Source organism: Dasypus novemcinctus, chromosome 4 (assembly GCF_030445035.2).
Source record: "Dasypus novemcinctus isolate mDasNov1 chromosome 4, mDasNov1.1.hap2, whole genome shotgun sequence".
In the NCBI taxonomy this organism is placed as follows: Eukaryota; Metazoa; Chordata; class Mammalia; order Cingulata; family Dasypodidae; genus Dasypus; species Dasypus novemcinctus.
Window position 1 is genome coordinate 104,230,698 of NC_080676.1, and position 13,998 is coordinate 104,244,695.

Here is a 13,998-nt window from a genome sequence, read left to right on the forward strand (position 1 = left end):
TAATTCTGCTGGATTCCTCCAAAAGTAGTTTATTTATGTTCTTTGTTTTTGCAGGAATTAATTTTGTCAGACTCAGACTGCAAACTCTGCCCTTTTTGTAGCAGTTCCACTCTCATTTCAATTATTTCAACCTAGGTACAGTGCTTGAAGTCTGATCCATGCATTCATAGTTCAGGGTAAAGTATGAACCTGGAATTTGTGGTTCTCCCTCTCTATTGCTTTCTTTTCCTAGATGCCCCCTCATTTTCCAGCAGCTGTGCTTTGAGTTTTCAGGACTTAAAAACAGTGCAAAGCTGTATAAAAACTTCCCTTCTTACAAGTATCATCTCCATTCCATATTCTATGCTATTTTGTATTCTCCAGTGCCTTGAGATAATTTGTTTTGTATTTTGTCCAGAATTATGGTTGTTATTTACAGGAAAGTTGGTCAAGTAAGAATTTATTGTTCATTGTAGAAGCAGAACTACTTCTATGGATATCAGGCATAGTACTCAGAGAAGACTAATAGGAGCCTTGCCAGACCTTTTCTTATTTGTATCTTCCTCCTTTTAAGAACTCTGTTCATCAACTTCCAGCTGCCTCAGTCTTCCAAAATTTTATCTCCATCTCTTCAACTTAATGAGGCCAACTGAACTCTCTTTGGGTTTTCTCACCCTATATTTATATTCTGGTAATTGTCTCCAGGTATAAAGCCAGTATAAGTATAGAACTTACCTCAATTCCTTCTCTTCTTTTAGGGGCCACAGTCCTGTATTGTCTGTTTTCCTATTTCTGAAAGCAATTGTTTAACATATTTTTTTGTTCACAGCAGGTTAATCTCAATCCATATTACTTCTTCATAGCTGAAAACAATAGTCCTGTGGATTGATTTTTTTCAAATAACATTTGGGAAACACAATAGATAAGCAGATGCATTCAAAATTATTTTGAAATATTTTTCCTTATTTTAAATATAATACTTTCTTATTATAGACTATTTGGTAAATATACAAAAGAATAAAATAAAATCACCTAAAATCTAACTACCAACATGTAATTGCTGTTAACACATACACACACACATACATGTTTCCTTGGCATTCTTGCAAATTTTCCTAGAATTATTTATTAACGTTATAAATCTACCAATCTATCATCTTTCTATCTAATATATATCTATCATTTATCTATCTATCTATGCATATATAATTTATATAACACATAAAACATTTAAACACAGTTAACAAAGGATCATTCACAGGTCTTAGATAAAAGATAATAGATCATGAGTATAGTGACAGTTAATATTTGTTCCTTTGTCCTTGGGTGGTTTATTGATCTCCCCTAATTAAACTAAATTACTTAGGCCATTTAGTGTGAGTTTCCAAGATACTTGAAAATGAGGTTGATATGGCAGTGCCCTATAACTCCACTTTTATGGAGATAGGTGAGAAAAGTTTATTTGGGCAGAGTGTCCTAGGCAAATAGCTTAGCTACTTTTTGCAAGAGGAAAATCAAAATAGTAGAAAATATATTCCGTTTTCATAAAAGATAACAAGAGATTCCTGCTAAATTCTGTGATAAACTATTTTGTTGTAGATGTAACACATGGTCTTGGCAAAGGAATAGAATCCAAAGAAAAAGTTAATTAAGAATATTACAAGGGTGAACTTTCCTCAGGGGCTGCAGAATTTTTCCAATAACAGATAAACCAACTGATATTCAAAATAAATTATGGGAGAGATTTTCATGTTTTTTCCTCCAATTGTTTATTTTATTTTCTGCCATATCTATTTTATTGCTTCTTACCTCTGAAACTATATTTTCATTTTCTTTCTCCCTCTCTTTTATTTCTTTCTCCCCTAGTCTTTCTTTAATCTCTCTTATCTCAACCTTTAGCCATCTCAGATTATTCTCTTTTGATTTATTTTAGAAAACATGTCTTCTTATATTCTAAAGAGGACATCAAACAACATGATAACATTTTCTTTCTGCTTCTGTATTATATTGTTTTCAGAGGTTTATTCTACTCTTCAGTATCTAGGGAAATTTGTTGTTTCACTTCTGCTGCTGTATTTTTCCATCAGCCCCATTTTGGTATTTTTCTGTTCACTTCTTGAACAAGGAGAAGTATATCCAGACTTAGTGATTGCCAGCAGACCAGCTAAGTGAATTGCCTTCGACTCTGCTTTCTGTCTGGTTGGATCTGAACTACAGCCAGAAGGCAGGTGATGTATATGAATCATAGTCCAATTCCTAGTGTCTTCCAGATTTGCTGTTTGAAATGATATTTTCCCCAATGCATAGCTAAATGAATAAAATATATAAAAAAGAAAAAAGTTGCAATTCTTAGTTTGCATTGGTACCAGTGGTCTTCTTAGATGACTATTTGGTTTGCAAGTATAATCATGAGCCTATTGACATTAGAATCCAGAGCCCTGTGCTTATCCTAGACCTCTGTTTCACAATATTTAGTGAGGAGAAGTGTAAGGCCTGGAAACCTCCATTTACAAGTTCCCCATGAAATTCTTGTGCACACTGAAAACATCTGCCATGATTCTTTACTTACGAAGACTCAGCTACCAGGAGTGCAACTCAGTACTTCTAGTTCATCCTCCCTTTCATTCAATGTTGCCTCTCAATAGATGTGAGGTAGAGCAAGAAAAACTGAAGGCTAGAGATAAAAAGAGAGCCTACATTTCACCACCACATAAAACAGCATCCACAGTGGAGAACGACATGCCAAGTGTTCTATCTAGTAATGCTTTTTATTCTTCCCCTGGACCAAGGAAAAGATTATAGGAAGGGTTAAAGGGATTTTAACCCTTACTAGTGAATAAGTTTTATTTATTTTTGGTTCCACTGCTTAAGAAGACTGCAATTTTCCTTCAATTCCTTTGATCTGAAAATTAAAAGAAATTCTGCCCAGATTATCACTATCTTGCTGGGAACTTTTATTTTTTTGATGGCTTCCTCCTCAATTTTCATGGAAGGTTGAAAGAAGCTGTGCTAGGACTAGCTACCATTTTAAACTAGAATTCATGATGGGTATATAAATGCATCTGCTAATCTTGGTATAGAATTTTAACAAATTCACTTATACTATACATTTATATTTTAAGACATTTTTAAAAACGCAGAAAAATGCAAAATATAATACAATGGAGTGGTATTTATCAATTGAAATGGATATTTATAACATTTTCCCACATTTGTTTAATCAATTTGTATGAAGATTTAAAACATTAGAGATTAACTTGAAGTTGGTTTTATTCCCTGTACCCATTCTCCATTCCTTTCCTCTCTTTCCATAGGTAACAACTATTATACCTTTAGTAGAGATTCTTCTATTTAAAAAATTTTGTGTATTCACATGCTTACATATATAGACATATATAATAAGAACAATATATAATATTGTTTTATATGATTTTTATTAACATGATTTATTGCATGTTCTATATTCTGTGAATTGCATTATTTCTAAAATTTGTGGTTTAATATATAGCCATGTTGATTTCTAGAAATCTGTTTATTTTATGTGGTTTATAATATTCCTTTCTGTATACCTCATATTTATCAACTTCTTGTTTCCAATTTTTAAAATGTTAAAAAAAATGCTTCAAGAAGCAGCATTGCTTATGCTTTATGTGCAAGAATTTCCATAGGCTATGTACTCCAAAGTGGAATTTTGAGGTTATAGATTATGCACATTTAATATTACAAGGTACTACCAAGTTTTTCTCACATTTTGAACGATTGTTTTCTTTTATCATCCAGTGTATGAAATTTTCTTGTTCTCTACATCTTTGCCAATAGTTGATAAGATCAAATATTTATTTTTTACCAATCTGATGAGTGCAAAATAAATTAAAATAATTTCACCTCCAAATACACAAGACTTCATATTTGGCTTACTTATATGTCCCAAGCACCTAAAAAAATGCCAGAGTTATAGTAGAGGCTCAGTAAATATATTATTGAATGTTAAAAATATTTATTAGTGAGATTGAGCATCTTCTCACAGTTCACTGGTCATTCAAATATCTTTTTGTGTATATTGCCTGCTTTCTGTTTCCTTTGCTCATTTTTCTATTGGGCTGTTTTTCTTTTTCTTACTGATTTGAGGTTGTTCTTTGTATGTTTTAGTTACTAACATTTGTATATATTACAAATTATCTTCATCTTGAGTTTGTTATATTTAAATTTTTACATTTTTATTTACTAAAGTTTATTATTTTCATGGTTAATTAATTTTGCCTTTAAAAAACTCCCACCATGCAATCATAAAAATAATCTGTTAAATTTCTACATTTATTATATTTACTTTTTAAAGGATTTATTTACTTTATTCACTTATTTTTATTTATTCCCCCCACCCCAGATGGTTCTTTCATCTGCCTCCTCTTGTTTGCTCACTTTCTCCAGGAGGCACCAGGAACTTAACCTGGGACCTCCCACGTGGAAAGTGAGTGCCCAACAGCCTGAGCCATATCCAGTCCCTGGGGGCTATGCTGCCTGCTGTCTTGTGGCATCTGCTTGTTATAGCAGTATGGCATCTAGCTCATTGCAGCAGGTGAATCATCTGCTCATTTTCTTTAGGAGGCCTCGGAACCTGAACCCAGGATCTCCCATATGGTAGGCGGGTGCCCAACTGGTTGAGCCACATCCACTTCCCTATTATATTTACTTTTTATATCAATTTATTGAACCTGGCATTCTCTGACCTTTACAATACGTTCTCAATCTATTTCACTCTCTTATCTTCCACACAACTCCTACATTCAGGCAATATTAGTCTGCCACCGACTCCAAAATGTACAGGGACGATTCCACTTCTATGCCTTTAATAATATTGGTTCCTGCCTGAAGAGTTCATCTTTGTCTTTATTTGTCTAAGTTCTATTTCACTTTCAAACTCCAGGTGAGTTCAGTTTTCCCACTGACACCTTCCCTGACCTCTCCTCATTTGCTCTTGAGATAATTTTCATACTTTTCAGATCCTAGACACAATGTTATTATCTTTCGTCAATAATTTATTAAAATCTTATTTGCCAGTCTTCAATAGCAGAAAAGGCCAGTCATGGAGAAAGCACAGCATCTTGGAGATTTTCTACATGGTCTTTAATTTCTTTATATATCATAAGAAGTCTAACTACACTGAAGAAGCAAAAGGCTACATTTTATTTATAAGAAAATCCTCCTTGAGTATATATTGATTTAATTATTCCATAAGATAAGAAAATAATACTTTCTTGCAATTGAATACCTTCTACCTAATACCTATCACTACAGTGTGCTCAGTGGACAGTAAATTCAATTGTCAATATGAATTGCTCTTAACTATATCCATGATATTTCACACATTGTGTAAGAAGTTACAGTCTAGATGAGCCACAGCCAACATTCCTATTTTAGAGAGGCTCACATTCTTGGCATGGGTATTAGTTCACGACTTTCAATTTAGAAAAACAGGTTTTGGAGGGGCCAGTTCTCAGCATGGCGTGTTCTACAGAAGGAGCATCACTGACTTTTTCATATACTCTGACAAATTTCCTCACCAAGCTCCATTTTTCAGAATTTTTCCCACCACAATATCTAACCTTCCAAATTTGCTTTATAAACTAAAGATTGGAGATATATGGACTCAGGCTATTCATCAAGTGTTTATCTGAGTGAATAAAAACATGAAATTTTAAATTTAAAATATTTATTAAAACAATCTTGTCATCTCTAAAACATAACAGTTGAGGAAATTTTTCCCCCAACAAAATGTCATGTGCCTAGATAAACTACTTTAAACTACTCTCATAAACGATTGAACATATTTCCTAGGTAGATGAGAAATTTGGATGAAAGCATAAAATAGACCTCAATCAGGATGGCATGTATGACACAGTTCACCAAGGCCAGGTAATGTGAAATATCACTGAACAGACCCACTACATTTTCCCAGGTTTGCTGTTATTTTGTTATGTTCCTCTTGAAAAATGCATATCTGATGATGATGATGGTGATGATTTTTCAAGAAGCCATACCACAGGATTTCAAACATTCTTAAATGCTACTTAATATAGTTTTAATCATTGCATTATTGGCTCATTCATTTATTTTCTCAAAGCTCTAATTTTAGTTAATGGAACTTAGAAAAAATATAAACAGAATACCAAGGAGCTACACCTCTCACTGCAGCTAGGATCCAAAGTCAAATGAAGAGGATGATATTTGCATAAAGTAAAAATTATTCTAAGTCTCTTAAGAAATGCACATTGGAGATCAACAGGGAATTTCTCTAATAGTCCTATGCAGTTGGTTTTTTCTCCAGCATCAGAATAAGCCATTTATATTTGGTTGAGCTCCAGGTAAGGCATTTGCCTTGCATTTAGATTTTGTAAACAAGTATGTATTAAGAGTAAGTATTTTTTACAAAATCTGAATATAGTAAAGATATATACTAAATTTAGTAAAGATATGCATTTTTCCCACAATATCTATCTAGTTAGGAGAGAGACACTTTGATAGATGCTCTGAAACCAACAAAGGAAATAGAGTTGAGACTCTTAAAATATGCTTATGCTATCATGTGTTATTATCGAGTGGAGGAATGGAGGGAAATTATAGCTTTTTAAATTTATTTGTTTGTTTTGTTTTAGTTTCTTGTAGAGCCTGTATAGTAATGCTTGTATGGTTAAATTTGTATAAGTTAAATACTTCATGTCTTAGTTTCCCAGGGCTGCCTTAATAAAGTACCACAAATAGGGAACTTAAAACAACAGAAATTATTGCTCACAATTGTGGAGACTGGAAGTCTGAAGTCAATGTTTGGCAAGACCGTGCTTCCTCATAGGTCCTAGGGAAAAATCTGTTTCATGTCTTTTTCCTAGCTTCTGGCAGTTGCTTGCTGGCAATCCATGACCTCCTCCCCTCATGTCTCTGTCCATGTCCAATTCTCCCCTTCTTGTAAAGACAACAGTCAGATTAGGACCCACCTTAATCCAATTTGGCCTCATCTTAACTAATAATATCTTCAAAGACCCTATTTCCAAATAAAATCACATTTACAGGACAGGGGGTAGGGGTAGGACTTGATCATGGCTTTTTGTGGGAACACAATTCAACCTACAACAATTGAAAATATATTTTCACCAATAAAATTGACAAAATTGCCTCCAAGAATTTAGAAGTAGAATAAAAGTATCTTTGTTTATTATTCTGTGTCTGCTGCTGACCTCCAATCACAGTCTATATCTATATCTGATTTAGCTTGAAATCAGTTTTGCCACCTTAATACTGCCTAGCTCTCCAGTTTGCCTCACCAGCTTCCCCTCATACCTTAAACACCCAATATACCAAAACACTTTCTGCAGTTGCCCAAAAGACCATGGCATTTATTTTTGCATTGTCTGCATTAATGTAGACTAGTTAGCCTCATCAGCCATGCCAAATATGATTATTCAATGAATAAATAATCCATAGGTATTTTTTCTCCAAATGTTAGGAAACAAAATATGAATAAAGGAGACTGATTCAGTGTGGAAAGTTTAGGCTGGAACACTCTCTCTGTCTTTCTCATATGCGCACCTAAAATACAAGCCTGACTTTAGAGTTCCTATAGAGTCTAGAGCCTGCAAAAGAAGTGAAACCACCATGTGTTTTCTGGGAACATTTCCTGGAGTGCTCTTGGTGCTTTTGCTGCAAACATAAAACAAACCCTGCAACTGTGTATGTGCATGAGGGTCTGGGCTGTCACCTGCCCTATAGGTTGAATCCACACAACTTAACTCACAACTCAATGAGAAGCTATTTTCCCACTCAAACTAGGATGTAATCCCAGCCCCAGTATGGAATCTCTCATGGACAGAGAAGCTTTTATCTCTCCTAAGGTCTCAGGAAGGTGCGTCATTGAACCTATTGGGTTTTAGAGGTAGATCACTGCATGATGAAGGGGAGACATTCTTCCTACTCCTTATTAACATCTCTGACATTCCTCATCAATTTATAACTAAGGATTTTTTATTGTCTTTTTTTAAAGATACATAGATCACAAAAAACGTTGCAATAAAAATATGAGGTTCCTATGTACCCTCCTCCCCACTCCTCCCACATCAACAACCTCTTTCATCATTGTGGCACATTCATTGCATTTGGTGAATACATTTTGGAGCACTGCTGCACTGCATTGATTATAGTTTGCATTGTAGTTTACACTCTCCCCCAGTCCATTCAGGGGATTATGGCAGGATATATAATGCCCAACATCTGTCCTTGCAATATCATTTGGGACAACTCCAAGTCCCCAGAATGCCCCCACATCACATTTCTTCTTCCCTCTCCTGCCCTCAGCAACTACCGTGGCCACTGTCTCCACATCAATGATACAATTTCTTCCATTGCTAGAGTAACAATAGTCTATAGTAGAATACCAGTAAGTCCACTCTAATCCATATTTTATTCCTCCATCCTGTGGATCCTGGGATGGTGATGTCCACTCCATCTCTAAATCGAGAGGGAGCTTAGATCCCACATGGCTGCTGAATATGCTTCTCCTGTTGGCAGTTGTAGGCCCTCTCAGTTCCCTGGTATGGTGGTTCAGATCTTAAGATTTTAAAGTTAATATACCAAACATGGCTTAATTTCTTCTTAGGCATTCCTATAAGTAATTGAAATTTTATGGACTTTTTTAATTAGCTTGAATTTTTTAATTTAAATACTGGTAAAATAAGAGCATACACATAGCTGGTATTGAAATAATTCATATTAATTGTAGAATCTTCTAGTTGAAAGTGGTTTTAGAGATTCTATCCTCTAAAGCTTATTTTGACATCTAAAGAAAAAAAAAACAGGCTTAAAGAGATATTATGACTTCCTCAAGGTCACCCAGACTAAGTTTAATTCCTAGACTTCAACCCGGATCTTTTGAGCTTCAGATCAGTGTTCTTTATTTTTAAAGGTGATGAAATTTAGGGTAAATTTTAAATACATACTCATAATTTGGTATGATAGAATATTATTAAAAGTAATTTCAGCTGATAAATTAGAGATGATACACATTCCCTTCAGCAAGTATGTGTATAAATAAAATTGATTGAAGTTAGAAATGTTGCTGGTAGGCAGCCAAAGGAAAATTACTATCAAATGTAGAGTGGTGTAAGTTAAATAAGTGAATCCAGTTATGATGTCTAGATCTTCAAATGGCTCAGTGCCTGTTAAATAAATAATTTTCATTATTAACTTGTTAATTTTGAGAAATATACAAAAAGAAATGGCCAAGATTAAAAATAGATGAAAGTAGTATTCTCATGAAAATTTTCCCCAGGAAAATTCTTCATACAAACACACAAAAATTCTTTGCATGTTTTAGTCATGTGGAATCTCTCTAACCTAGGGTCTTAAAAGCCTGGACTGTATGGATGATTGTTATTTAGGCTATGTGGTTTTTTTACACTATTCATTTATAGTCTTGAAGAATTTTATCTTAAAGTTGCCAACCAAATCAGATATTAATATATATCTTAGCAATTGTCTTTTAGCCAAGGAGTACTGTTGATTCTGTTCCTCACAGCTGGATTTACCACATAAAAAGTGATCAAAGGAAATAGTTCATGCCTCAAAAATGTACACAAATACTAAATTTATTAATTTTAAGAAGTATGTGTATTAGGCATCAGTTAAAATCATCGGTGGGAATTTCTTTTTATGCTGGGCCAGTCTGAAGAAAATTTAATGATTAGGAGTTCTTTGTTTGCATTTTTTAATTCTTCTGCACATCAAATAATTCATGCTACCCTATGATTTCTAGAAGCCTGAATTAGGGACCAACAGAAGCTTGTGCATAACATTGTGCAACACTTATTTTAGTTATTTAATATATTTTTCCCCTGCTGGAAGATAATCTACCTGAGTGTTCTGAAATTTTTTGTCTATTTTGTCTCTGTACCTCTAGTGCCAAACACAGTGGCTTGCATGTGATAAATGAATATAAATTTATTGATTGAAAGAATAAAAGTTATTGAGACAATAGATCCAAAGGTGACAAAAAAAAAAAAACTATAGATAATCCCAATTTCTGGTTCTCCATTATTCTAATCCTTGGTCTTTCAGAAGACTACCCAGTAGAATGTTCTCAGCAGCAATTTCTGTAAAACAAATATCTTGAAAACAACAAAGATATGTGGTTCCATTTTTTTCTTTTTGTATTCCTAGTACCTGTCAAAATACCTGGATGAAGGAACAAATGTATGAAGTTGTATTCTATTTTATCAAGAAATACAGGCTGAGTTATACTACAGTAACAAAGAGCTTCAAAATTTCAATGGCTTAAAACAACAAAGATTTGTTTCTTGTTCACTGTGGTGGCTTGAGTCTTTTGTGACTCAAAATATTGCATAAGAAAATTATGTTCTTAAGCTCATCCATTCCTGTGGGTGTAAACCTATTGTAGGTGGGGCCCTTTGATTAGATTACTTCAGTTAAGAGCCATTTGATTCAATTACTTTAGTAAAACATAGCCAGGGTGGGTCTTAATCCTCTTACTGGAATCCTTTATAAACAGGATGAATATACGTAGAAAAAAAGGCTTCAGGCACAGAGAGAAACCCCCAGAATCTGAGCGAGAAAGACCCAGAAGCCAGTAGCTAAAATCAATGGAAGCTGGGAGACAAAAAGTCACAGAAGCAGAGAGAACTCCACTAGAGCAAGAAGCTAAAAGCAATGGAACCCAGAGAAGTCAGAGACCTGCAAACAGAGTTGATGTGCTCTTTCAGCAGGGAAAAAAATATATTAAATAACTAAAATAAGTGTTATACAGTGTCATGCACAGGATTATATTGGGCCTTGATAGAGTGCAGCCCAGATTGCCAGCAAGCCAATCTTCACCTGATGTCTTGATTTGGAAATTTTCACCTGTCTCGGTTCTGGAAGCTTATATGTTAATAAAGCCCCATTGTAAAAGCCAACCCATTTCTGATACATTGCCTTGGCAGCCTTTAGCAAACTAAAACACTTATGCTAATCTTCCATTGTCCTTCAGCAGATGCATGTTCTCATCATATTAGTCAGCTAGGAACCCAGGCTGATAAAGCAATTTCCACCTTGAATTTTGCTGGTCATTGTCATAAGTCACTACCAGAAGAAAAAGAGAGCTTTGGATAGTCTTACTTTGATAGTTAAAGCCCCTGGAAGTAAAACATAGCATTTCCCCTCACTCTTCTTGGGCAAGAACTAGTCACATGTTCCATCTATAAGGGGGTTAAGAGGGTAAACACACAGTGTACCTGAAAATGGGGAGAATTTAGAAATAACTGATGAAAAAGCACTACTGATAACCACATATGGAAAATGTAGAACTGCTATTCAGTCTATCCTAAAGATGTGGGTCTAGCATGAATGTTAGCTTTGTTATCTAGATGAGGAAACTGAAGCAGGGAGTGAGTATGACATTAGGCCATTAAGAAAACTACACAATATCAAGAGAGGCAAAACAAAATATACTTTGGATACAGAGGTATTGTCTAAATACTGCTTTCAGAATAGCCCTCTATTTAAGCAAAAAGACAAGTATGCCTTTTTAAAAAAAATAACCAAATATCAATTCTATGTCCTCAAATGTGCTATGCAATGTAAATGCTGTAGATGGCAATCAACAACATACAATGCTTGTACTCTAGGTTCTTATCAGCTAGCATCATCGGGAATTGAAATGACAAAAGCTAGTTGAGGCAAGTGATATCTGAAAACCATAGCCAAAAGGAAAATATGGTCTAAGGACATTATTGTTATCTAGGTTGTTAGGAAACCCATATGAAAACTGTACTTGCAATTAACCTAAAAGCACTATGGAAGAAATTGTCCATTAAACTCACCAATTTTACATAGGAGATATGCAATCAATTTATTGTAATAGAATTCATGCCAGTAAGGGTTTTATCTTTTTGATAAACTGGTGTATTTTGTTAAATAAAAGTAACACCTTTATTATCATAGGCCATGTTCCCTAGAAACAGACCCTGGAAAGATGCAGGTGATTTATTAATGAAGTTCTTCCAGGAGAAACTGATGTGGGCTTAGGGAGGGAAAATTCCAAGCCAAGTCTTAACCTCAACCTCACGAGGGAGCCTACAACAGAAATTATATCACAGAGTTGCTCCCACATCCTATGAGCTACCTTGAGGGCTAAGGACTAGACACTTCCAGTGCTTTGCTCCCAGCTCCTTGAAGGCTAGACACATTGAACCCTCTGCATCTTTGGTCAGTGAACCTCCAGTCACCCTAAGACAGTCTTCTGAAGCAAGGTTCAGAAATAAGCCTTTGGGAGGATAGCACAGAGTAGCTGGGGGATGAATTCACAGGGTGACCCCTGTAAAAAGATTCTGAGAGGATCTAGGCAGAAATTGATAGTGTACTCATCTTTCATTTTAGTCTGGCATGTTATCCAGCCCCAAATGTCAATTGCGCTTAGATTGAGAAATCTTGCAAATGACATGAATCAATGAAACAACCAGTCACCCGGAATCTTACTACAAAAGATATATCAATAATTCCGGAAAAAAATTTTTCTTGATGTATTAGACAGTCTCTGACTATGTAGAATTAATTTATTTATTCTCATATATCAGCTAGGGTTTCTGAGCTATAGCTTACTAAATCACTAAAATATTTTCCAAATAGTCTAACAGTTGAAAAAAACTTAGGAGGTGGGGACATGGGCTCTCATTTAGTTCTGTGTTTTTCTGGAACAAAGCAATAAAATGAAAGATTGACGTCTTGCTGATTGTTGACCTGCCAACATTGCCACCTGCTATCTTAAGGCAACAAGCAGCCATGTTGGCATCCATATGCTTGGTAAGGAAACCAAGAAATGATGAATAGCCAATCCTCAAAAATCAAAAAGGCACATAACAGTGGCTGGCACAAGATGAAGTGCTTGCTACGGAAATAGAATGGTGAGATGAAGCTCCCAGAGCATTGATCAAACTTGTTTATAACCAACAATCAATGTTTTGCTTTTGGCTGCTAGAATTGCACTACCCTTCCTGGTCTGAAAGGAAGCCAAAGACCCTTCATTTGTTTATACAGACCATGTATAATTACAAACAGAACTATTTTCAAAGTCATCACTTTGGAGCCCAGACATCCATGCACTTCCCCCTAATGTAAGCCAAGAAATGAATGTGTTCACTGTTTTTTATTGCCCTGTGTGTTCTTGCTACAGATTTTACTAGTGGTATGACTTAACCTATATTTTCAACCTGCACGTGGAAGAAAGTAATAAAGCCAGTTTCCTGTTATTGTTAACAGAAACTATGACCATTCAGACCCATTCAGAGATGTAGAAATAACCCTCCATAGACTCATCAATTTCACTTTACAGACAACTGAAAATTAGCCCATGGAGTGTGTAACCAGACCTTGTAAGGTATACCTCAGAAGAAGTGGGGAAACTCAGCAATATTCATTTGTATGTAAGGTGTTGATAGTTGTTAAACAGAAACAAGCCAATATTAGTAAGAACTTCGATGAAATTCTCAAAATGAAGATGGGTTTGAGTCCCCTTAATACGGTAGGTATTGCTTCATTTTCACAATGATCTCTGGCACTCCTAGATAGTTAACGCCTGCCTCCATTTGAAATCTGCACATTGACATACTCCTTTAATTGCTGTTATCAGATTGTTTTGTTATTACTATTATTTATTGACATCTATTTTTAGATGTTTAGATCCCTTAGGGCATTGGCTTCTGTCTTTCTCATTACTTAATGGCAGCTCCTAGCACAGTACCCTTTAATAAAGGCTCAGTAAATATTAAATTAAATGAGTGAACTAATGAATGGAAATTATATGGCAAATAACTGAAAAAAAAAAAAAAGGCCTCAAGCTCCCTTACAATCTGAGGTAGGCAGAATTCTAAAATGACCCTTCATGACTCTTTACTTGTATAACAATCTCCTTTCCTTGAATGTGAGGGTAACCTGTGAATGTATCAGTCCTGAGATTATGTTCAGTTATATAGCAAAAGGGAT